The sequence below is a fragment of the Stomoxys calcitrans genome, chromosome 5, assembly GCF_963082655.1.
Source record: "Stomoxys calcitrans chromosome 5, idStoCalc2.1, whole genome shotgun sequence".
In the NCBI taxonomy this organism is placed as follows: Eukaryota; Metazoa; Arthropoda; class Insecta; order Diptera; family Muscidae; genus Stomoxys; species Stomoxys calcitrans.
In genome coordinates, this window is record NC_081556.1 from 35,843,812 (window position 1) to 35,867,460 (window position 23,649).

The window sequence follows — 23,649 nt, forward strand, 5'->3', positions numbered from 1 at the left end:
AGAAACTAGTTTGAACTTTTATTTTCCATTTTGAATAAAACTTTTGGAGAAAAATCCTTTTAAAAAGTGAAACTTTTTATCGATATCTGGGCCGATATCATCGATTAATTTCATTATAGGAATGGAAAAGACAGTTACTTATGGCATTTGATAGTCTATATTTTACCTCCTTATTGCAAAACCAAAGGTCTGATTCGTTGCCCCAAATTGAATAAAATTGCTTCTGTGATCTGACTTCGAAGAGAAAAGACCAATCAAAAATTGAAAATTTAAAGAAATAATACTTGAAAAAAAAATCTTAAGGACCAAGTTCATACTAATTTATAGTGAATATCGAAAAAAGGATACCTACACGTGTACTTCTCAACTTTATTCTCAATATATTGGAAATCTGTAAATTTCCAATTTGGACAGACGCAGAAGTTGGTACCTTTTTGTCGTAGTCTACCCACAGGGTAGACACGACACTGATTTTTATCCAGAGCCCATTCTCTTTCATCAAAGTTTTGGAAGCTAGATTGTCAAAGCTCATGTGGCATGCATAAGTAGCATCAATCCATCTCCGATCGCAAACCACGCCAGGTATCACCTAAGAGCCTAGAACACCAATCTTCTGTTTAAATCCAACGTTATAAATCGGCAAGCAGCCAACCAATGATATAAGCCTACAATTTTGCTGAAATTCGACTGTCGGTATCTGTGACAAAACGTTCATTTGTACAGCATCGAAACACTTATTACATTGAATTTGCCACATGTAAGGCACTTTTTGAACATGAACACCGCTTAATTTTGCCTACCGTCAAATTCCAACCAGACGCCTTTTTTTTTATAAAAGCGTGAAGTAAACAAACACCGAATTACCCAGGAAGACTAAAGTCCAATTTCCAACCAGTTTTAATGGCCATATAAAACTCGAGAAGCTACCATAACCATCCATGACCATAACCTAAACAGCACCTCAACTTTTTTCTTACAAAGACTAGCCGGTCCAACCATAATGTGTCAACCAACTGTGTAGATTTTTTAATTAAAGGAATTAAATTCCACAAAAAAAATATATAAGCATAAGTATAATTATTATATAAAAAAAAAAAAATGAATCGTAACAAAGCAAGTTTGGGTCATTTCACATACACATTTTTTCCCATTTAATTTAATTTAAATTAATTTTTTTTTATTTAATTTGTTTTTAATGATTTTTCCTTACAAAATGACATAAATCATTTTTACGTTTAAAAACTTCAAAAAAAAAATGTATGTGTTATGAACTCCACTAGCTTTGTTAAGTACCTATTTTAGTCACTGTCTGTATGTTCTTTGCAAGAAATTTAATTTCATTCATAAATCACAGCCATTCACCAAAATATCACCCATCAACCAACGATCGAGTGGAGGCCTTCATCGAGAGAGTGGAGTAAGGTGGTAAGTCATCATTGCTATGTTAATTTATTGATAAAGTTTCTTGCATTGATCTGTTATAATTGAGAAAGAGCAACGAATGTTTTAAGGTGTTATACAGCCCAACTGGTTTGTAACCACAAGTGCATTGTTATTGTTTCGATTTCTGTCTCTATTGTGGAGTATGACTCCCACACATTTTGTTTTTTTTTCCTAAATACGTTTTACACGCATTTTGTTATGAATGAGTTGCTCTTTCTTGGATTATTTGTAAAAAGAAATTATATTGTATTTGCATCTGCTTATTTGCGTAGTAAGATACTTCTACTTTTTTTGAAGTTAACCCCTTAAGGGCCATGAAAATTATGCAAAATACTTAATTTTTTTTTCTAAAGTATAGTTTATTGATTATAGAACGAAAAATGTTAAGAGAATTAAAATGTTTTGGAATAAAACTGAATTTTTTTAAAATGAATCTGTAAGGACTATCTTGTAGACGTTTCTTGCAAAGGTATGTAGGATAAATTTGGTGTGATCGTAGTTTAGGGGTCCTGAAATATCATAGCCAGCAGGACATAGGATGGCGCGGGCATGGAGGCTGAGACTTTTTTTTTACCACCATAGAGTCCACTTGATATCTTTTTTTTTTTTTAGACCATTTCGAATAACTGCCGTTCTAGTAAATTAAATTCATATTAAAAAAGGGGTATCACATTAGCACCACACATTTTTTTTCTTGTTATCCTAGTAGTTGAAATAAAAAGGGAGTCTAAAATAATTATTGTATTGTGAACAAGGCTTGATTAGAGAAGGACGCGAACCCCCCTCCCGACTGCAGCTTGCATTTCAAAGGCTCCCGAAGTCCTACCTCTTCTCTGGTTCTAAGATGCTCGAAAGTTATTGTAAAATAGTATCTACAACAAATATTTGGTTGTGTACATTACATATAGTCCTATCTCTCCATTTAAGGTCTTGGGCCCATAAAAGGCGCATTTTTTGTCCGATTTCGGTGAAATTTAGGACGGTGAGCTGTGTTAAGCCTCTCGATATCCTTCTTGAAGATGGCCCAGATCTTGAAGATGGATACAAATCGTACCAAATTTGGATATAGCTGCTCTTGATGCATAAATAATGAATTTTTCACTGGATTATGACGAAAGGTGGTTTAGATATATAACCGAGGTGGTGGGTATCATTTTTATACCCTCCACCATAGGTTGGGGGAATACTAATTTCGTCACTCTGTTTGTAACACCTCGAAATATGCGTCTGAGAGACCATAAAGCATATATATTCTTGATCGTCAAGTCATTTTAAGTCAATCTAGACATGTCCGTCCGTCCGTCTGTCTGTCGAAAGCACGCTAACTTTCGATGGAGTAAAGCTAGCCACTTGAAATTTTGCACAAATACTTTTTATTAGTGTGGGTCGGTTGGGAATGTAAATGGGCCAAATCGGTCCATGTTTTGATATAGCTGCCATATAATCCGATCTTGGGTCTTGAACCTCTAGAGCCTCTATAGTGCGCAATTCTTATCCGATTTGACTGAAATTTTGCACATAGTGCTTTGGTATCACTTTCAACCACTACGCTTAGTATGGTTCAAATCGGTCCATGTTTTGATATAGCTGCCATGTAAACCGATTCTGGGTCTTGACTTCTTGAGCCTCTAGAGGATCCAGTTCTCGTCCGATTTGGCTGAAATTTTGCATGAGGTGTTTTGTTATCACTTCCAATAACTGTGCTAAGTATGGCGCAAATCAGTACATAACCTGATACAGCTGCCATATAAACCGATTTGATATCTCGACTTCTTGAGCCTCTAGAGGGCGCAATTCAACGGCTTGTCTCATGACCTTCAACATACGTGTCTGATATGGTCTGAAACGATCAATAGCTTGATACAGCTCCCATATAAACCGATCTCCTGAGTTTGCTTCTTGAGCCCCTACAAGGCGTAATTATTATCCGAATGAACTGAAATATTACGCAATGACTTCTTCAATGTTCAGCATTCATTTATGGTCCGAATCGAACTATAACTTGATATAGCTGCAATAGCTTAACATTTCTTATTCAATATTCTTTGTTTGCCTAAAAAGAGATACCGCGCATAGAGGTGGGTATATTGTGGAGGGTATATAAGATTCGGCCCGGCCGAACTTATCACGCTCTTACTTGTTTTTACTTGTTTTCAAATGGCAAAGTTCCTCATAAATGTCGGCAATATTAGGAGGGAATACCCGCTGCAGAATTTTTTTTCTGATGTTCTTGCCAGGATTCAAATCCAGGCGTTCAGCGTCATAGGCGAACATGCTAACCTCTGCTCTACAGTGGCCTTCTATCATTGAGCTTAAACTTGAATCGAACACCACTCATTCATATATGAGAAGTTTGCCGCTGTTCCTTAATGGAGTGTTCATGGGTAAATTTTTATTTGCAGTCGTCATAATTCTTAAGGGATAAACCCTTGTGACGCAACACCTGATATATCACTGGCTGTGTAACCATAGGTTTTAGTGCCGCTAGAGATTACAATTATGATAGTTGCCTTTTACGAAATTTGTGTTGTCATTAGCTCTACATTTTTCTATTCATTACGTTATGACAAATTTTTGAATTCCACATCGTTCGGTTAATCTTTGACAAATGACTGAACAAGTGAATGATCGAATGACTGAGTTAGTGAGACACGTTTAAGTCATTTGCACCCAAAAGTGACATCTAATCACCAGTCTCTCAGTTAGCCAGTCATGCGAGATAATAGCTAAACGCCACCTCTTTGCCTGCAACAACCACTCCCACCACTCTCACTCACCGCCATGACAACGTTGATGATGATGGAAAAATGTTGATTATTATGTTGTTTGAATGGCCATGACAATGACATTCACTCACTGACTTTGATCTGCGTCTAATTCTTGGGTTTCCAATAGCGAGGTGATAAGAGGAAACGCTTTATAAATTTGTTCGTTGGTTCGTTTGTTCGATTTGTGACAACACAATTTAGTCTATTTGAAGATACGATATGACACAGACGATTACTTATAGAGTAGAATAAAATGCATAGGAATGTAACAAACAAAAATTTGTATAACTTACATAAGACTTCATACAATTTATTATGTAGTTGAACCAGAATGACCAAAAGACTATTCTTGTTCTCCTTCATAAAACTTTTTTAAGAAGTAAGTTTCAATATGCTGTTCCTGGAAGCATTGGCTATCTGATGATATAACGATTTCTCGAAGCTAACTGTCATCTGTTAACTTCGCCAAATGGATGGAAGATATACCTCAACCAAGTTGTACAGGGTGGCTGATGAAAGCCGCTACCAAAAAAAAATGTAATAACTTTTTTTCTATTTAATAATAATAATTTAATAATTAATTTAATTAATTAATTAATTAATTTAATTAATAATAATTTAATAATTAATTTAATAATTTAATTTAACATGAATAAAAGAAAAATGTATTCCATACACCGAAAAAAAAATGTAGCAATATTCATCATTGTAGCAATATTCATCAGCCACCCTGTATACTTTTAAATTTGAAACAAGTAAAAGCGTGCTAAGTTCGGCCGGGCCGAATATTATATACACTCCACCATGGATCGCATTTGTCGAGTTCTTTTCCCGACATCTCTTTTTAGGCAAAAAAAAAAAACGATAAAAGAAAAGATTTGCTTTGCTATTAGAGCGATATCAAGATAGGGTCCGGTTTGGACCACAATTAAATTATATATTGGAGACCTGTGTAAAATGTCTGCCAATTCGAATAAGACTTGCGCCCTCTAGTGGCTCAAGAAGTAAAATAGAGAGATCGATTTATATGGGAGCTGTATCAGGCTATAGACCGATTCAGACTATAATAAATACGTATGTTGATGGCCATGAGAGGATTCGTCGTACAACATTTCAGGCAAATTGGATAATAATTGCGACCTCTAGAGACTCAAGATCCCAGATCGGTTTATATGGCAGCTATATAAGGTTATCGACCGATTTGAACCATACTTGGCACAGTTGTTGGAAGTCATAGCGAAACACGTCGTGCAAAATTTCATTCCAATCGGATAAGAATTGCGCCCTCTAGAGGCTCAAGAAGTCAAGACCCGAGATCGGTTTATATGGCAGCTATATCAAAACATAAACCGATTTGAACCATACTTGGGACAGTTGTTGGAAGTCATAGCAAAACACGTCGTGCAAAATTTCATTCCAATCGGATAAGAATTGCGCCCTCTAGAGGCTCAAGAAGTCAAGACCCAAGATCGGTTTATATGGCAGCTATATCAAAACATAGACCGATTTGAACCATACTTGGGACAGTTGTTGGATATCATAACGAAATACTTCGTGAAAAATTTCATTCAGATTGGATAAGAATTACGCCCTCTAGTGGGTCAAGAAGACAACATTTAAGATCGGTTTATATGGCAGCTATATCAAGTTATTGACCCATTTGAACCTAATTTAGCACATTTATTGAAAGTCATAGCGAGACACGTCGTGCAAATTTTCATTCCAATCGGATAAAAATTGCGGCCTCTAGAGGCTCAAAAAGTCAAGACCCAAAATCGGGTTATATGGCAGCTCTATCAGAACATGAACCGATTTGAACCATACTTTGCACAGTTGTTGGATATCATAACGAAATACTTCGTGCAAAATTTCATTCAAATCGGATAAGAATTGCGCCCTCTAGAGGTTCAAGAAGTCAAGACCCAAGATCGGTTTATGTGGCAGCTATATCAGGTTATCGACCGATTTAAACCATACTAGGCACAGTTGTTGGAAGTCATAGCAAAACACGTCGTGCAAAATTTCATTCCAATCGGATAAGAATTGCGCCCTCTAGAGGCTCAAGAAGTCAAGACCCAAGATCGGTTTATATGGCAGCTATATCAGGTTATGAAGCGATTTGAACCATACTTGGCACAATTGTTAGATATCATAACAAAACACGTCGTGCAAAATTTCATCCCAATCGGATAAGAATTGCGCACTTTAGAGGCTCTATTCTTATCCGATTGGGAGGCTCAAAAAGTTAAAATCCAAGATCGGTTTATATGGCAGCTATATCAGGTTATCCACCGATTTAAACCATACTTGGCACAGTTGTTGGAAGTCATAGCGAAACACGTCGTGCAAATTTTCATTCCAATCGGATAAGAATTGCGCCCTCTAGAGGCTCAAGAAGTCAAGACCCAAGAACGGTTTATATGGCAGCTATATCAGGTTAAAAACCGATTTGAACCATACTTGGCACAGTTGTTGGATATCATAATAAAATACTTCGTGCAAAATTTCATTCCAATCGGATAAGAATTGCGCCCTCTAGAGGCTCAAGAATTCAAGACCCAAAATCGCTTATGGGGCAGCTATATCAAAACATGGACCAATATGGCCCAATGACCTACACTAATAAGAAATATTTGTGCAAAATTTGAAGCGGCTAGTTTTACTCCTTCGAAAGTTAGCGTGCTTTCGACAGACAGACTAGATCGACATAAAATGACACGACGATCAAGAATATATATACAATAACTTCTGTAGGAGTTGCCTCAATGAGGATGAAGAGTAGACTATTGAGCACTTGCTGTGTTCATGTCTTGGTCTGTAGGAACGTTGGCTCTTCTTTCTGGGGAGCGGTTTCTTCAGTGATCGGGGTGAACTTAAGAACGTACCTCTGGTTGGTCTCCTAAGACTTTTTTAAGGAGCAGGATGGTTCTAACGGAGGGTGCCATAAGCTTCGGCGTAGGTACATCCGTGCTTGCGTGAAAATGGGCATTTCTTCACCACCCTCTCGGGTTCTCCATTCCTCCTTTCTTTCTTTTATTCGTAAATAACCTCTAGTCCGAGGTCTCACATCTTTTTTCTCTTCCCTTTCTTTGTAGGGTAAAACAATGGGCCATACTGGCCTCCGAGTGAACTCACTTTTGGTGGGTTACCCACTCAACCTAACTTATCATACCTACAGATTTATTTCGGTTTTAATGGAAAAAGTTCCCATAGTCCAAATATTTTCCCCAAAATATGTTTAGTCTTCTTTGCACTTTCAGTGGCATGTATATGCAACACTAAGTGAAGAGAGCTCAAATCAAGAACTTTTCATTATTGAAAATAAAATTGTTTAATAATTTGTGATAACAGAATGATGATGGTTGTTTCATTTGTAGCTTTTGTTTAACTTTGGTCTTTGGGTCAAGGCTTTTGTAGCTGGGTCAGAAGCCATAACAATGAACTTGTCAATGCCTTTTGACTGTTGAAGGTTACAGATTTTCTGTGATTGTTTGTTTGAGGCAGAAACTTTTTGTGATTGCAACAAGCAGAATAACAAGTAATTTAGGGGTGATATTTTGTTGAATTTATCATTTTGGTTTTAATTTTTCGACAATGCTTTTTACCATTAAGACGATTTCCTTTCCAATGGTAGGATCATAATAAAACACAAGATAAAGTTAAAACGTAAAATTCTATCTGTACAGAACTTTATATTCCCACAACCACAGATATATATATATTGATTATCAACAATAACTATCTTCTATCCACATCAAAATAAGTTGGTAGTTAGATCGCTTTTGGTATGGGCATGGGGAGGTCTAATATGTTCATTTGTATACCCACCACCATAAGATAGAGGTATACTAATCTAGTCATTCCGTTTGTAACACCTCGAAATATTCGTCTAAGACCCCATGAATTATACATATTTTTGATCGTCTCGACGTTCCGAGTCGATCTAGCCATGTCCGTCCGTCTGTCGAAAACACGACAGCGGTCGAACGCGTAAAGCTAGCAGCTTGAAATTTTGCACAGATGCTTAATATTGGTGTAGGTCGTTGAGATTTCCAATTGGTATTGCAAATGGGCCACATCGGTTCAGGTTTAGATATAGCTCCCATATAAATCGATCCCCTTATTTGATTTCTTGAGTACCTGAACGCCCCAAATTGGCTGAAATTTAGCATGTAGCATGTCCGATTTGGCTGAAATTTAGCATGTAGTGTTCTGTTGTGATTTCCAACAACTGTGCAAAGTACGGTCCAAATCGGTCTATAACCTGATATAGCTCCTATATAAACCGATCCCCCGATTTGAATTTCTGAGCCCTTACAAGCCGCAATTTTGTCCGATTTGATTGAAATTTATCACGTAATGTTCTGTTTTGAATTCCAACAACTGTGCCAAGTAGGGTTAAAATTGGTCTATAGCCAGAGATAGCTCCCATATAAACCGATCTCACGATTTGACTTCTTGATCCCATAAACGCCGCAATTTCTGTGCGATTTGGCTGAAAATTTGCATTTAGTGTTCCGTTAAGAATTCCAACAACTGTGCCAAGTACGATCCGCATCGGTGTATAACCTAATATAGCTCCCATATAAACCGATCTCCTGATTTGATTTCTTGAGCCCCCGGAAGCCTCAATTTTTGTCCGATTTGGGTGCAATTTTGCGCGTAGTGTTCTGTTATAACTTCCAACAACTGTGCCAAGTATGGTCTGAATCGGTCTATAAGCTGATATAGCTCCTATCAAGGACGCAGCCAGGATTTTAATATTGGGGGGGAGGCACCCCACATTTTTTCGAAACCGAAAATTGCAAAAATTCTTGTTATTGTGAAATTGCTAAAGATACCTATTTTTTATACCCTCTACCGTAGGATAGGGAGTATTTTCATTTAGTCATTCCGTTTGCAACACATAGAGATATCAATTTCCGACCCTACAAAGTATATATATATTTCGGATCGTCGTAAAATTCTAATACGATTTAACGATGTCCGTGTGTCTGTCCGTCCGTCTGTTGTAATCACTCTAGAGTCTTCAAAAATTGAGTATATTGAGCTGAAATTTGGAAAAGATACGTATTTTTGATGCTGCGGGTTAGGTTCTTGTTCTCGGGTCAAATCGGACCATATTTGGATATAGCTGCTATATAGACCGTTTCCGATAAAGAGTCTAATGCCCATAAAAACTTTATTTTTCATTCGATTTTGCTGAAATTTCAAACAGGTGAGTAGTTTTAGGGCTCCAACAACTTCTTCCCGACAACTGACCCAAATATGGTTATGATCGGGCCATATTTAGATATAGCTACGATATTGACCGATCTGCCGATAACGAGTCTGAAGCCCATCTATGCTCTATTTATTATTCGATTTCGTTGAAGCCCATAAAAGCTTTAATTTTTATGCGATTTCGCTGAAATTTGGAATAGTGCGCAGTTTTAAGCCTCCCAACATCCAACCCAAATATGGTATAGATCGGGCTATATTTAGATATAGCTGTCATATAGACCGATCTGCCGATAAGGGGTCTGAAGCTCATTTAAGCTTTATTTATTACCCGAATTCTCTGAAATTTTAAACAGTGAGTAGGCTAAGACTTCCCAGCATCCGACCTAAATATGGTTCTGATCGGTCTATTTCTTGATATAGCTGCCATATAAACCGATCTGCGTCTCTACGTCAAAAGAAGGTATGTGGCAAATTTGAAGGCGATCGGATGAAAATTGCAAATTGTAGTTTGTACTCAAATTAACATGGACGGACGGACTTAGCTAAATCGAATAGAAAATTGATTCTGAGTCGATCGATCCACTTACCAATGGGTCTATCTATCTTCGTTCTGGGTGTTACAAACAAATGCACAAAGTTATAATACCCTGTACCACAGTGGTGGTGTAGGGTATAACAAAGCACGTCTATGACTTTTTAAACCCTACACCACTACTGTGGTACAAGGTATTATAACTTAGTGAATTAGTTTGTGACACTTAAAAGGAAGAGAGATGGACCCATTGATAAGTATAACGATCGACTCAGAATTACTTTGTGATTCGATTTAGCTATGTCCGTCTGTCTATATTAATTTATGTACAAACTACTGGTCGCAGTTTTCATTCGATAGTCTTCAAATTTGGTTCAGGCATGTTTTTCGTCCTAGAGACGAAGCCTATTGAAATTGGAAAAAATCGGTTCAGATATCTCCCATATATAAGTTTGTCCGATTTTGAGAAATTTTACAATAAAGTGCTCATTTGTGAACCGATTCTCTAAAAATTTGACAGGAAGGATTTTCTTATGACTTTCGACATTGCTGGTCAATTTCATAGAAATCGGTCCAGATTTATGTAAAGCTGCCATATATATATATATATATATATATATATATATATATATATATATATATATATATATATATATATATATATATATATATATATATATATATATATATATATATATATATATATATATATATATATATATATATATATATATACATATCGTCTCATTTTCACTTCTAGGGTCACTCAGAGCGCATTATTGACCAATATTGCCAAAATTGTGCACAACCCTTTCCTCGATGCCTTCTACAATATTAAAGAAGTTTGATCAAAAACGGTTCATATTTAGATGTAGCTCGCATATATATGTTCGTCAGATTTTGGATAATTTGCAATAATATTGTCATTTGTCATGTGATACGGATTGTTTTATATCCCATCTGAAAACATCCGCCGAGGTCTATCAAAATTGGTTCAGAATTAGATATGGCTCCCACCTTGTACCTATTGTGTAGGTGTAGGGTATTATACAGTCGACACCGCCCGACTTTTGCCTTTCCTTAGTGGTTTACTTGTTGTCTCTTCGTTGCTTGTCTACGACTTTATTTTCAATTGTTTTCTGTTTTTTATAGTTTGAAATAGTAAATTGTATATTTTATACCTAGCTAATTATATGTTATTATTTGTTTGACATTTCTCCATACTTTTTTTGGATTCCAACATTTGTTATTGTTTTAAAATTGTTTTTATTTCTTTTCATTGCTATTTTGGGGTTTCCTCAGTAAGTGCCTGTACGCTAATGGCTTTATTTCATGATTATTCTATGGCCCGTTTTCATAAACCACAATACATCAAACAGTCACAGATATTTGATAAGCTGAGACAAAGAAGAAGAAATCGAAAAAAAAGAAAACAAACAAACAAAATATTATTAAAAAATTATATTGATATAATGAGTACTTTAAGTGTTCAATAAACAGCCTCAATAAGACGGCGAGCCGACAAACCTCAAAGTAGACAGCCAATGGCAGAGTTCTTTCTGATCACTCGCTTAGTTCAAGCATAACAGATCGTTAAACTAAAAGTTTGCCGCCTTAGAAAATAACGTGTTTTGCAGGTAAATTGAAACCTGGCACAAAATCGTGCGGCTGCTTGGGATACAAAAAGATTAGAATTAAATTTAAGTACAAGTGCCACTAAATGGCGGACTTGAGATGATTGATACTAAGGCAAATTTGAATTCGCCGTAAAGTAGTAAATGGTTATTATTCTCTAGCTATCGGAGACTGTAGGTGGTTGGTGATTGTTGTATTCTATAGTTAAAACTTGCCCATCGCGAATGCTAGAGTCTCACGGATGTAAATATTCAAGGCGCAAATGTGTGTTTAACGTGTCGTGTTTGCTTGATATCAACTCAACGTCGGTGTGGCAAACATAGTTTCAATAAAATAAAAAGTGTAAGTGAAAATTATAGCAGAAAAAGCTGGAATATGAGAAAAACAACCATGCAATTTTGTATATATCTCTTAATATAATTAATGCCAATAAAACCCAATTATTATGTGATAAGTCTGAAAGACTGTAAAAAACGGTTTTGGTGATATGAGAGCTTTTATTGCAGTTTTTACTATCAATGTTATTATTTTTTCCCAAACAAAATATCATATCCAATTTAAAAGAGACCATCCCATATAATAAAATAACAAAGAGTGTGTGAACAACAAGTGAAGTGTTTAATGTAATGCAAATATGTACAAGTATGGCAATATGTACAAGTATTTAAATATAAATTAAAATCAGTTGCAATCAAATTCTCGGCCACATATAAATTGATTGGGCCATGTGAAATAAATGAAATAATCAAAAAAATTACAAATTGCAACTAATGGCATTTTAACATATTTCGTTCGAAAATGAGAAAATAAGTAAATTAGATTTGCCAGAGTGTAATAAAATGTAAACAAAATTTCTGGTTATAAAGAAAAGTAGGTATAGCGAGGCCTTTTATGGAGACTTGTCATCCAAATTAAATTTTTTTTATGAAAAACTCAAAACGCTATAGGTTTGGCAGGGCTGAATTCTAGATACCCACCCCAATAGATTTATATTTTAACTACATTTTGACGAAATCTAATACAAAACCAGTAAGCAAAGACAAAAGTCAGGCGGTGCCGACTTTATAATACCCTACACCTACCCTCTGGGTTCAAAGTGGGAGCTAAATCTAATTCTGAACCAATTTTGATGGACTTCGGCGGATGTTTTTAGATGGGTTTTTAAACAATCCATATCAAATTGCGAGCAAATATGCATCGAGGAAAGTGTTGTGCACAATTTTGGCAATAATGGTCAATAATGCGCTTGCAATGACCCTAGAAGTGCAAATCTGACAAATAACGATTTCTATGAAATTCATCAGTTATATTAAAAGACATAAGAAAATCCTTGCTGCCAAATTTTGAGAGAATCGGTTAACAAATGAGCACTTTATTATACCCTCCACCATAGGATGGGGGGTATACTAATTTCATCTTTCTGTTTGTAACACCTCGAAATATGCGTCTGAGACTCCATAAAGTATATAAATTCTTGATCGTCAAGTCATTTTAAGTCGATCTAGCCATGTCCGTCCGTCTGTTGAAGTTCGAAGGAGTTAAACTAACCGCTTGAAATTTTGCACAAATATTTTTTATTAGTGTAGGCCAGTAGGGATTTTAAATGGGCCAAATCGGTCCATGTTTTGATATAGCTGCCATATAAACCGATCTTGCGCCTTGACTTCTTGAGCCTCTAGAGGGCGCACTTCTCGTCCGATTTCACTGAAATTTTGCACGTAGTGTTTTGGTATCACTTCCAACAACTGTGTTAAGTATGATTAAAATAGGTCCATAACCTGATATAGCTGCCATCTTGGGTCTTGACTTCTTGAGCCTCTAGAGGGCGCACTTCTTGTCCGATTTGACTGAAATTTTGTACGTAGTGTTTTGGTATCACTTACAACAACTGCGCTAATTATGGTTCAAATCGGTTTATGTTTTGATATAGCTGCCATATAAACCGATATTGGGTCTTGACTTCTTGAGCCTCTAGAGGGCGCACTTCTTGTCCTATTTGACTGAAATTGTGCACGTAGTGTTTTGGTATCACTTCCCATAACTGCGCTAAGTATGTTTCAAATCGGTCTATATTTGTATATAGCTGCCATATAAACCGATCTTGGGTTTTGACTTCTTGATCGTCTAGAGGGCGCAAGTCCTATCCGATTTGACTAAAACTTTGCACGTAGTGTGTTGGTAGCACTTCCAACAACTACGCTTAATATGGTTTTAATCGGTCCATGTTTTTATATAGCTGCCATATAAACCGATCTTTTGTCTTGACTTCTTGAGCCTCTAGAGGGCGCACTTCTTGTCCGATTTGACTGAAATTTTGCACGTAGTGTTTTGGTATCACTTCCAATAACTGTGTTGAGTATGATTCAAATCTGTTCATAATCTGATATAGTTGTCATATAAACCGACAATGAATCTTAACTTCTTGAGCCAATAGAGGGAGCAATTCTCATCCGATTTGGCTGACATTGGGTATGAGGTGTTTTGTTATGACTTCCAATAACTGTGCTAAGTATGGCGCAAATCGATACATATCCTGATATAGCTGCCATATAAACCCATCTGGGATCTTGACTTCATAAGCCTCTAGAGGGCGCAATTGTCATTCGATTTAGCAGAAATTATGTACAACTTCTTCTCTCATGACCCACAATATACGTGTCTAATATGGTCTGAATCGATCAATAGCTTGATACAGCTTCCATATAAACCTATCTTCCAATTTTGCTTCTTGAGCCCCTACAAGGCGAAATAAGAGGGGCTAATAAGAGATACCGCGCATAGAAATCGACAAATGCGATCCATGGTGGAGGGTATATAAGATTCGGCCCGGCCGAACTTAGCACGCTTTTACTTGTTTTACCTTACACCCCTACTGTGGTACAGGGCATTATAACTTAGTGAATTAGTTTGTAACACCCAAAAAGGAAAAGAGATAGACCCATAGATAAGTATACCGATCGATACAGAATCACTTTCTGATTTTATTTAGCTATGTCCGTCTGTCTGTCTGTCCGTCCGTCCGTCTGTCTGTCCGTCTGTCCATGTTAATTTGTGTACAAATTACAGGTCGCAATTTTCATCCGATCGTCTTCAAATTTGGTACAGAAATGTTTTTCGGCCTAGAGACGAAACCTATTGAAATTGGATAAAATCGAATCAGATTTGGATAAAGCTCCCATATATATGTTCGTCCGATTTGCAGTAATAATGTATTAAAAACGTAATTTGTTAACCGATTCTCTCGAAGTTTTGTTGGACGGATTTTCTTATGGCTCTCGACATTACTGGTGAATTTCATAGAAATCGGTTCAGATTTAGATATAGCTCCAATATATATATATAGCCCGATTTCCACTCCTAGAGCCATTGCAAGCGCTTTTATTGACTAATCTTCCCAAAACTTTGTTCAACACCTTCCTCGAATACTACCACAATATCTTAGAAGTTTGCTTGAAATCGGTTCAGATTTAGATATATCCCCCATATATATGTTCGTCCGATTTGCAGTAAAATGGTCATTAGTCAACCGATTCTCTCGAAATTTGGCAGGAAGTATTTTTTTTACGACTCTCGACATTGCTGGTGAATTTTATGGAAATCGGTTCGTCAAAATCCGGTGAAAAATGCATACCTTAAGCCCCATAGCAGCTTTATCGAAATTGTTCCGATTTGGACCAAATACTAATAAGTACAAGTCATTGTTCAATTGTGTATAACAAAATATTGGTCTTTTTAGTAGCTATATCTAAAAATAAACCGATCTGAACCATGTACGACACGTATGTCGAAAAGCCTAACATAAGTCACTGCATCAAATTTCAGTTAAATCGGGTAATAAATGCGCCTTCTATGGGGCCAAGACTCCAAATCGAGATATCGGTCTATATGGCAGCTGTATCCGAATCTGGACCGATCTGAGAAAAATAGAAGAAGACTGTCGAAGGGCCTAACACAACTGGCTGTCCCAAATTTCGCCGACATCGGACAATAAATGCGCTTTTTATGTACCCAAAACCTTAAATCGAGAGATCGGCCTATATGGCAGCTATATTCAAATCTGTACCGATCTGGGCCAAATTGAAGAAGGATGTCGAGGGCCTAACACAACTCACTGTCCCAAATTTCGGCAACATCGGACAAAAAATGAGCCTTTTATAGGCCCAAACCTAAAATCGAGAGATCGGCCTATATGGCAGCTATAACTCACTCTCCCAAATTTTGTCGACATCGGACAAAAAATGAGCCCTTTATTGGCCCAAAACCTTAAATCGAGAGTTCGGCCTATATGGGAGATATATTCAAATCTGTACAGATCTGTGCCAAATTGAAGAAGGATATCGAAGGGGCTAACACAACTCTCTGTCCCAAATTTCGGCAACATCGGACAAAAAATGAGCCTTTTATAGGCCCAAACCTTAAATCGAGAGATCGGCCTATATGGCAGCTATATTCAAATCTGTACCGATCTTGGCCAAATTGAAGAAGAATGTCGAAGGGTTTAACACAACTCATTGTCCCACATTTCGGCGACATCGGACAATAAAAGCTCCTTTTATGGGCCTAAGACCCCAAATTAGCGGCTCGGTCTATATGGCAGCTATATCCAAATCTGGAGCGATCTGAGCCAAATTAAAGAAAGATGTCGAAGGGCTTAACATAACGCACTGTCCCAAATTTCAGCAAAATTAGATTATAAATGTGGCTTTTATGGGCCTAAGACCCTAAATCGGCGGAAAACAAGAAAAAGAGTGCTAAGATCGGCCGGGCCGAATTTTATATACCCTCCACCATGGATCGCATTTGTCGAGCTCTTTCCACAGTATCTCTTTTTAGGCAAACAAAGGATAAGCGAAAAGAATTGCTATGTTATTGGAACAATATCAAGCTATGATTCATTTCGGACCATAGTTGAATTGAATATTGGAGACCATAGTAGAAGTCATTGTGTAAAATTTCAGCCAAATCTAGGGGCTGAAGAAGTAAAATAAGGAGATCGGTTTATAGGGGAGCTGTATTAGGCTATAAACCGATTTATACCATATTCGAAACGTATGTTAAAGGTCATAAGAGAAACCATTGTACAAAATTTCAACCAAATCGGATAGGAATTGCTCCCTGCAGAGGCTGAAGAAGTCAAAAACACAGATCGGTTTATACGGCAGCTATACCCGGGTATCGAACGATTTGAACCATACTTAGCACATCAGCTGAAAGTCATAACCAAACATCCATGCAAAATTTCAGCCAAATCGGATGATAATCGCACCCTCTAGTGGTTCAAGTCAAGATTCCAGATCGGTTTATATGGCAGCTGTATCAAAACGTGGACCGATATAGCCCATTTACAATCCCAACCGACCTACACTAATAAGAAGTATTTATGCCAAATTTCAAGCGGTTTGCTTTACTCCTTCGAAAGTTAGAGTGCTTTTGATAGAGAGCACGGACGGACGGACAGACGGACGGACATGGCTAGATCGACTTAAAATGTCATGACGATCAAGAATATATTGGGTTGCCCAAAAAGTAATTGCGGATTTTTTTAAAGAAAGTAAATGCATTTTTAATAAAACTTAGAATGAACTTTAATCAAATATACTTTTTTTGCACTTTTTTTCTAAAGCAAGCTAAAAGTAACAGCTGATAACTGACAGAAGAAAGAATGCAATTACAGAGTCACAAGCTGTGAAAAAATTTGTCAACGCCGACTATATGAAAAATCCGCAATTACTTTTTGGGCAACCCAATATTTATTTTATGGGGTCTAAGACGAATATTTCAAGGAGTTACAAACAGAATGACGAAATTGGTATACCCCCAGCCTATGGTGGAGGGTATAAAAAGAATCTGTGCAAAGTTTCAGCTCAATATCTCTATTTTCAAAGACTGTAGCGTGATTTCAACAAACTGACGGACGGACTGACAGACGGACGGGCAGACGCACAGACATGTCTAAATCGCCTTAGATTTTTATTCTGATCAAGAATATATATACTTTATAGGGTCGGAAATATACATTTCGATATATTGCAAATGGAATGACCAAATGAATATACCCCAATCCTTCGGTGGTGTGTATGAAAACGTTATTTATTTCCAAGCACTTAAATTTGCAACGAAATATTGCCATTCACATTGACCTTCCTCCATTCGGAAACATAAATTAATAAAAATACTACTTTTCCTTAATGGGAAATCTTTTTTTTTTTTTGTTGTTGTTTTTTTGTTTATAAATATAAAGTTTGTTGACTATGAATTTAAACAGGTTTGAAATATGGCCAATCTAAGCAAGTTTCAATTGCTACTCTCTAACACTTTTAAAACTAGTTTGCAACACCTCTTTTGAATTTGTTGATGTCAAACACGAAGCTAATGTGCTTGTGACAAGTTAGCAAATTACAAAATTGAAATTACATTTTATTTGTAAAAATGCAAAACTTTCCAATTACCACTACTGTGGTACAGAATATTATAACTTAAAGCATTTGTTTGTAACGCCCAGGGGGAAGAGAGATAGACCCATTGATAAGTGTACCGATCGATCCAGAATCACTTTCTGATTCGATTTAGCTATGTCCGTCTGTCCATCTGTCTGTCTGTCTGTCCGTCCGTTTGTCCATGGTAATTTGTGTACAAACTACAGGTCGCAATTTTCATCCGATCGTCTTCAAATTTGGTATGGGCATGTTTTTCGACCTAGAGACAAAGCTAATTGAAATTGGAAAAAAATGGTGCAGATTTGGAAATAGCTTCCATATATATGTTCATCCGATATGCAGTAATACTTGGCAGTAAGGATTTTCTTATCCAAATGCAAATTTTGCCCATGAACATTCCACTAAGGAACAGAGGCAAACTTCTCACATATCAATGAATGCAGTCCGATTCAAGTTTAAGCTCAATGATAAGGGGCCTCCTTTTTATAGCCGAGTCCGAATGGCGTTCCGCAATGCAACACCTCTCTCGAGAGAAGTTTTACATGGCATAGTACCTTACAAATGTTGCCAGCATTAGGAAGGGAAAACCGCTGAAATTTTTTTTCTGATGGTCTCGCCAGGATTCGAACCCAGGCGTTCAGCGTCATAGGCGGACATGATACCTCTGTGCTAAGGTGGCCTCCTACGGTGGATTTTCTTATGACTATCGATATTACTGGTGAATTTATATCGGTTCAGATTTACATATAGCTCTCATTCATATATATCCCCGATTTTAACTTCTAGAGTCAAATCTATCGCATTTATTGACCAATCTTACCAAAATTTCTCACAACGCTTTCCTCGACGACTACCACAATATTTGAGAAGTTTGCTCAAAATCGATTTAGATTTAGATATAGCTCCCATATACATGTTCGTTCGATTTTGAGAAATGTGCAAAAAAAAAAAGCTCATGTATTAACCGATTCTCTCGAAATTTGGAAGGAAGGATTTTCATATGGCTCTCGGCATTACTGATGAATAAATAACAAGTAAAAGCGTGCTAAGTTCGGCCGGGCCGAATCTTATATACCCTCCACCATGGATCGCATTTGTCGAGTTCTTTTCCGGCATCTCTTCTTAGGCAAAAAAGGATATAAGAAAAGAGTTGCCTGCTATTAAAACGATATCAAGATATGGTCCGGTTCGGACCACAATTAAATTATATGTTGGAGACCTGTGTAAAATTTCAGCCAATTCGTATAAGAATTGGGCCCATTGGGGCTCACGAAGTAAAATAGAGAGAAGGATTTATATGGGATCTGTATCGGGCTATAGACCGATTCAGACCATAATAAACACGTTTGTTGATGGTCATGAGAGGATCCGTCGTACAAAATTTCAGGCATATCGGAAAATAATTGCGACCTCTAGGGGTCAAGAAGTCAAGATCCCAGATCGGTTTATATGGCAGCTATATCAGGTTATGAACCGATTTGAACCTTATTTGACACTGTTGTTGAAAGTAAAAATAAAATACGTCATGCAAAATTTCAGCCAAATCGGATAGAAATTGTGCCCTCTGAAAGCTCAAGAAGTCAAATCCCCAGATCAGTTTATATGACAGCTATATCAGGTTATGGACCGATTTCAACCATACTTGGCACAGTTGTTGGATATTATAACGAAATACTTCGTGCAAAAATTCATTCAAATCGGATAAGAATTGTGCCCTCTAGAGGCTCAAGAAGTCAAGACCCAAGATCGGGTTGTATGGCAGCTATATCAGGTTATGGACCGATTTAAGCCATACTTGGCACAGTTGTTGGGTATCATAACAAAACACGTCGTGCGAAATTCCATTCCATTCGGATAAGAATTGCGCCCTCTAGAGGCTCAAGAAGTCAAGACCCAAGATCGGTTTATATGGCAGCTATATCAGGTTAAAAACCGATTTGAACCATACTTGGCACAGTTGTTGGATATAATAACAAAACACGTCGTGCAAAATTTCATTCTGATCGGATAAGAATTGCGCACGCTAGAGGCTCAAGACGTCAAGACCCAAGATCGGTTTATATGGCAGCTATATCAGGTTATGGACCGATTTGAACTATACTTGGTGCAGTTGTTGGATATAATAACGAAACACGTCGTGCAAAATTTCATTCCAATCGGATAAGAATTGCGCACTCTAGAGGCTCAAGAAGTCAAGACCCAAGATCGGTTTATATGGCAGCTATATCAAAACATGGACCGATATGGCCCATTTACAATACCAACCGACCTACACTAATAAGAAGTATTTGTGCAAAATTTCAAGCGGCAAGCTTTACTCCTTCGGAAGTTAGCGTGCTTTCGACAGACAGTCGGACGGACGGACGGACGGACGGACAGACGGACGGACATGGCTAGATCGACATAAAATGTCACGACGATCAAGAATATATATACTTTATGGGGTCTCAGACGAATATTTCGAGTAGTTACAAACAGAATGATGAAATTAGTATACCCCCCATCTTATGGTGGAGGGTATAAAAATCAGGTCAGATTAGGATATAGCTCCCATAAATATATCTTTCTTATATATAAAAATCCATTTGGGCTTGTTTGTTTGTTTGTGTGTTCCTTATAGACTCATAAATGGCTGAACCGATTTTCTTGAAATTTTCGCAGATGGTGCATAATAATCCCGTGGTAAAAATAGGGTACTACATTTTTTGATATCTAAAGGGTGGCGGACCCTCCCCCTTAACCTAAATTTCAGAAACGCCAGATCTCGGAGATGGGTGGTGCGAATTAAGGGAAATTTTTTGTGCTCTCTTATAGTAACCTACAAACAAAAGTTTGGTATCCAAATTCCGGATGAGATCACTGGGGGGGGGGGGGGTTCGCCCCAACCCAAAACCTACCAAATATATATATACACACTAATCACGGCAATATGGGATTCAAATGAAAGGTATTTAAGATTAGAAAACGTATCTGATATCCAATCATCGTACTAAGTGTTTGGGGGACAACCCCAATCCCTAAAACACCCCTAAATCGGATATATTTACCGACCATGCCAATATGGGACTCAAATGAAAGGTATTTGCGAGTAAAATATGAATCTGAAACTTGTGGACCAAGTTTCTGGGGGCCCACGCCTTCCCCAAAAACCCCCAAAACCAGACTTATTTACTGGCCATGACAATATGGGACTTAAATTAAAGGTATCTGAATGTAGAATACGAATCTGATATCCAGATGTGGCACCAAGTATTTAGGGGGCCGCCCATCCCCGAGGGCATCCACCAAAGACGACAAATTTACGACAATAGCAATATGGGGTTTAAATGAAAGGTCTTTGGAAGCAAAGCACGAATGTGATATCAATATTCGGGAAAAGTGTCTATGGGGCCATCCCATCCCCATAACACCACCCAAATAAGAAGTATTTTCTGACCATTACAATTTGAGGCTCAAATAAGAGGTATTTTAGAGTAGAACACGTATCTGATTTATATTTTCAAATCCAAGTCACTGAGTGGCCGCCCATACCCCAATACACCTCCCCGGTAATGTTTGCCGACTATGGAAAAATGTAGGGCTTAAATGAAAGGTATTTGCGGGTAGAGCAAGAACTGATACCCACTTTCGGGACCAATTTTCTGGCGGCCTACCCCTTTCCCAAAATACCCCAGAAGCAGCAATTTTTTACTGAGCATCGCAATATGGGCTCAGATAAAGGTATTTGGGAGTACAATACGAATTTGGTATCCAAATGAAGGACCATGTATTAAGGACATCATCCCTTCCCCAAAACACCCCTCAATGGGTAAAAATATTTCGACCATGCCGGTATGTGGCTCAAATGAAAGATATTTGAGATTAGAAAACGAATTTGATAACATATTTTGGGGCCATGTATTCGGGGGACACCTCATCGTGTACACTCCTCTTACCAATGGCAATATGGGGTTTAAATAAATGGTATTTGAAAGAAGAGCACGATGCTGATATTTTTTCAGGGCCAAGTGTCCGGGGGACCACCTCACCCTGAAAACACCCCTATCAGATATCATGAGAATATCGGGCTGAAATAAAGTATTTAAGAATTTACATCCAAACTTAAATTCGTTGACCAATAAAGATCATATGATCATATATGATCATATTCAGATAAAGGCACTTATATTGTAAAACTGTTAAACAAGCGATGTACTATTTTCGTACCATGGTATTTCACTAAAAACTCTTACTGCAAGCGCGTTTATTCACCAATCTTGCCAAAATTTTGCACAACGCTTTCGTCGACGACTGCCACAATATCTGAGTTGGCTCGAAATAGGTTCAGATTTAGATATATGGGTACTAGACATTATCTTTGTATCGTAAGTTATAAGCGAAAGAATATGCGACTGGTAAGTGCTAGATGACCACAGCTTCTCTGATCATCGTTATATTAGTTTTAGCCTTGGAGAAAATATTGCAGAAGTGGTCTCTTCGGCTCAAATTCTTCACGTCTATCCTTTTTAGACCAGAAAAGGAAGTGAAACTACGGAGGATATAGACATAGTGGTCAATCGGATCACGAAAGGCCCTGAATGACTCGCTTGTATCAGCATGTCCTAGTGCCAAGCCAAGGCACAAACAGCGACCCCCATAGTGAACTGCAGAGCTGGTTAGTCTAAGGAAGGACTGCAGAAAACTCTTCAGAAGAGCCAAAGCCTATAAGGATGAGCTAAGAAAATATATGAGCGAGCTGAGAAAGGCTCAAAACAAGTCCTGGGTAGAATTCTGCATCTCCGTGGAGAATACATCTGAGGCCTTGAGGCTAAGGAAGACTCTGTCCTCGAGACCTTTACGGTAAGGTATATTCAGAAATCAGAGAATGTATGGACAATCGTTAGTGAGGAAACACTAGAACTACTCGTTGATATACATTTACACGGAAATTCTCCAACGGACAACGTGACGCCAGAAGAGATTGTCACTGGTATGCATTTGTCGGAGGTTATAAGGGAAATTGTGTCTGAGCCGAAAATGCTTTGGGCGATAAGAAGTTCCGACTCCTTTAAGTCGCCGTGCCCTGATAATGTATCACCGGTTGAATTACAAGCTGTGTCTGATAGACAGATTCATTAGCTAAGGGAGATATACTATGCTTGTATCAGCCTGTCATATTTACCCGTGGGATAGAGGGATACGAAGGTCTTTTTCATTCCGAAAGCAGGAAACCCTACTTGGAGTGGTAGGAAAGAAAGATTTTCGTCCTATTAGTGTGTCATCCTTTATGCTGAAGACTCTTGAGAGGTTGATAGAAACATATCTTAGGGCAAAGATCCCTGGAGATCGCTTGTCGCGGCAGCCGCATGCATATAGTAAAGGCAAATCCACTATAAAACAGCCCTTCACGACCTAGTCGGCTACATAGAAGATTTTCTCGCTGTCAAGGAATATACAATGGTAGCATTTCTTGACATTGAAGGTGCTTTCAATAATGTAAAACCGACGTCAATCATGGAGGAGTTGGAGTTTCTAGGCATCAACTCTACCGTAAGAAAGTTTATTAATAACTTAGTTACTAAAAGATGCATTACGGCAGGCTTGGGTTATGTGGATCTAAAAAGATGGGTCA

The 23,649-nt window shown here is 37.7% G+C and overlaps 1 protein-coding gene across 5 annotated transcripts in view; it reads left to right on the plus strand.

Annotated features, from left to right (window-relative positions):
- Positions 1-23,649, plus strand: part of LOC106083451 (UNC93-like protein) — a 362,273-nt gene that overhangs the window by 144,253 nt on the left and 194,371 nt on the right. For 2 of the 5 annotated variants that reach the window (XM_059369265.1, XM_059369268.1), the window contains exon 1: positions 11,591-11,943. The exons of 1 other annotated variant lie outside the window; for it this stretch is intronic. The gene's annotated coding sequence lies outside the window, so the exon portion shown is untranslated. Of the gene's footprint in view, positions 1-11,590; positions 11,944-12,246; positions 12,472-23,649 lie in introns of those variants that run through there. 2 more of the 5 variants (XM_059369266.1, XM_059369269.1) reach the window with 1 other exon arrangement.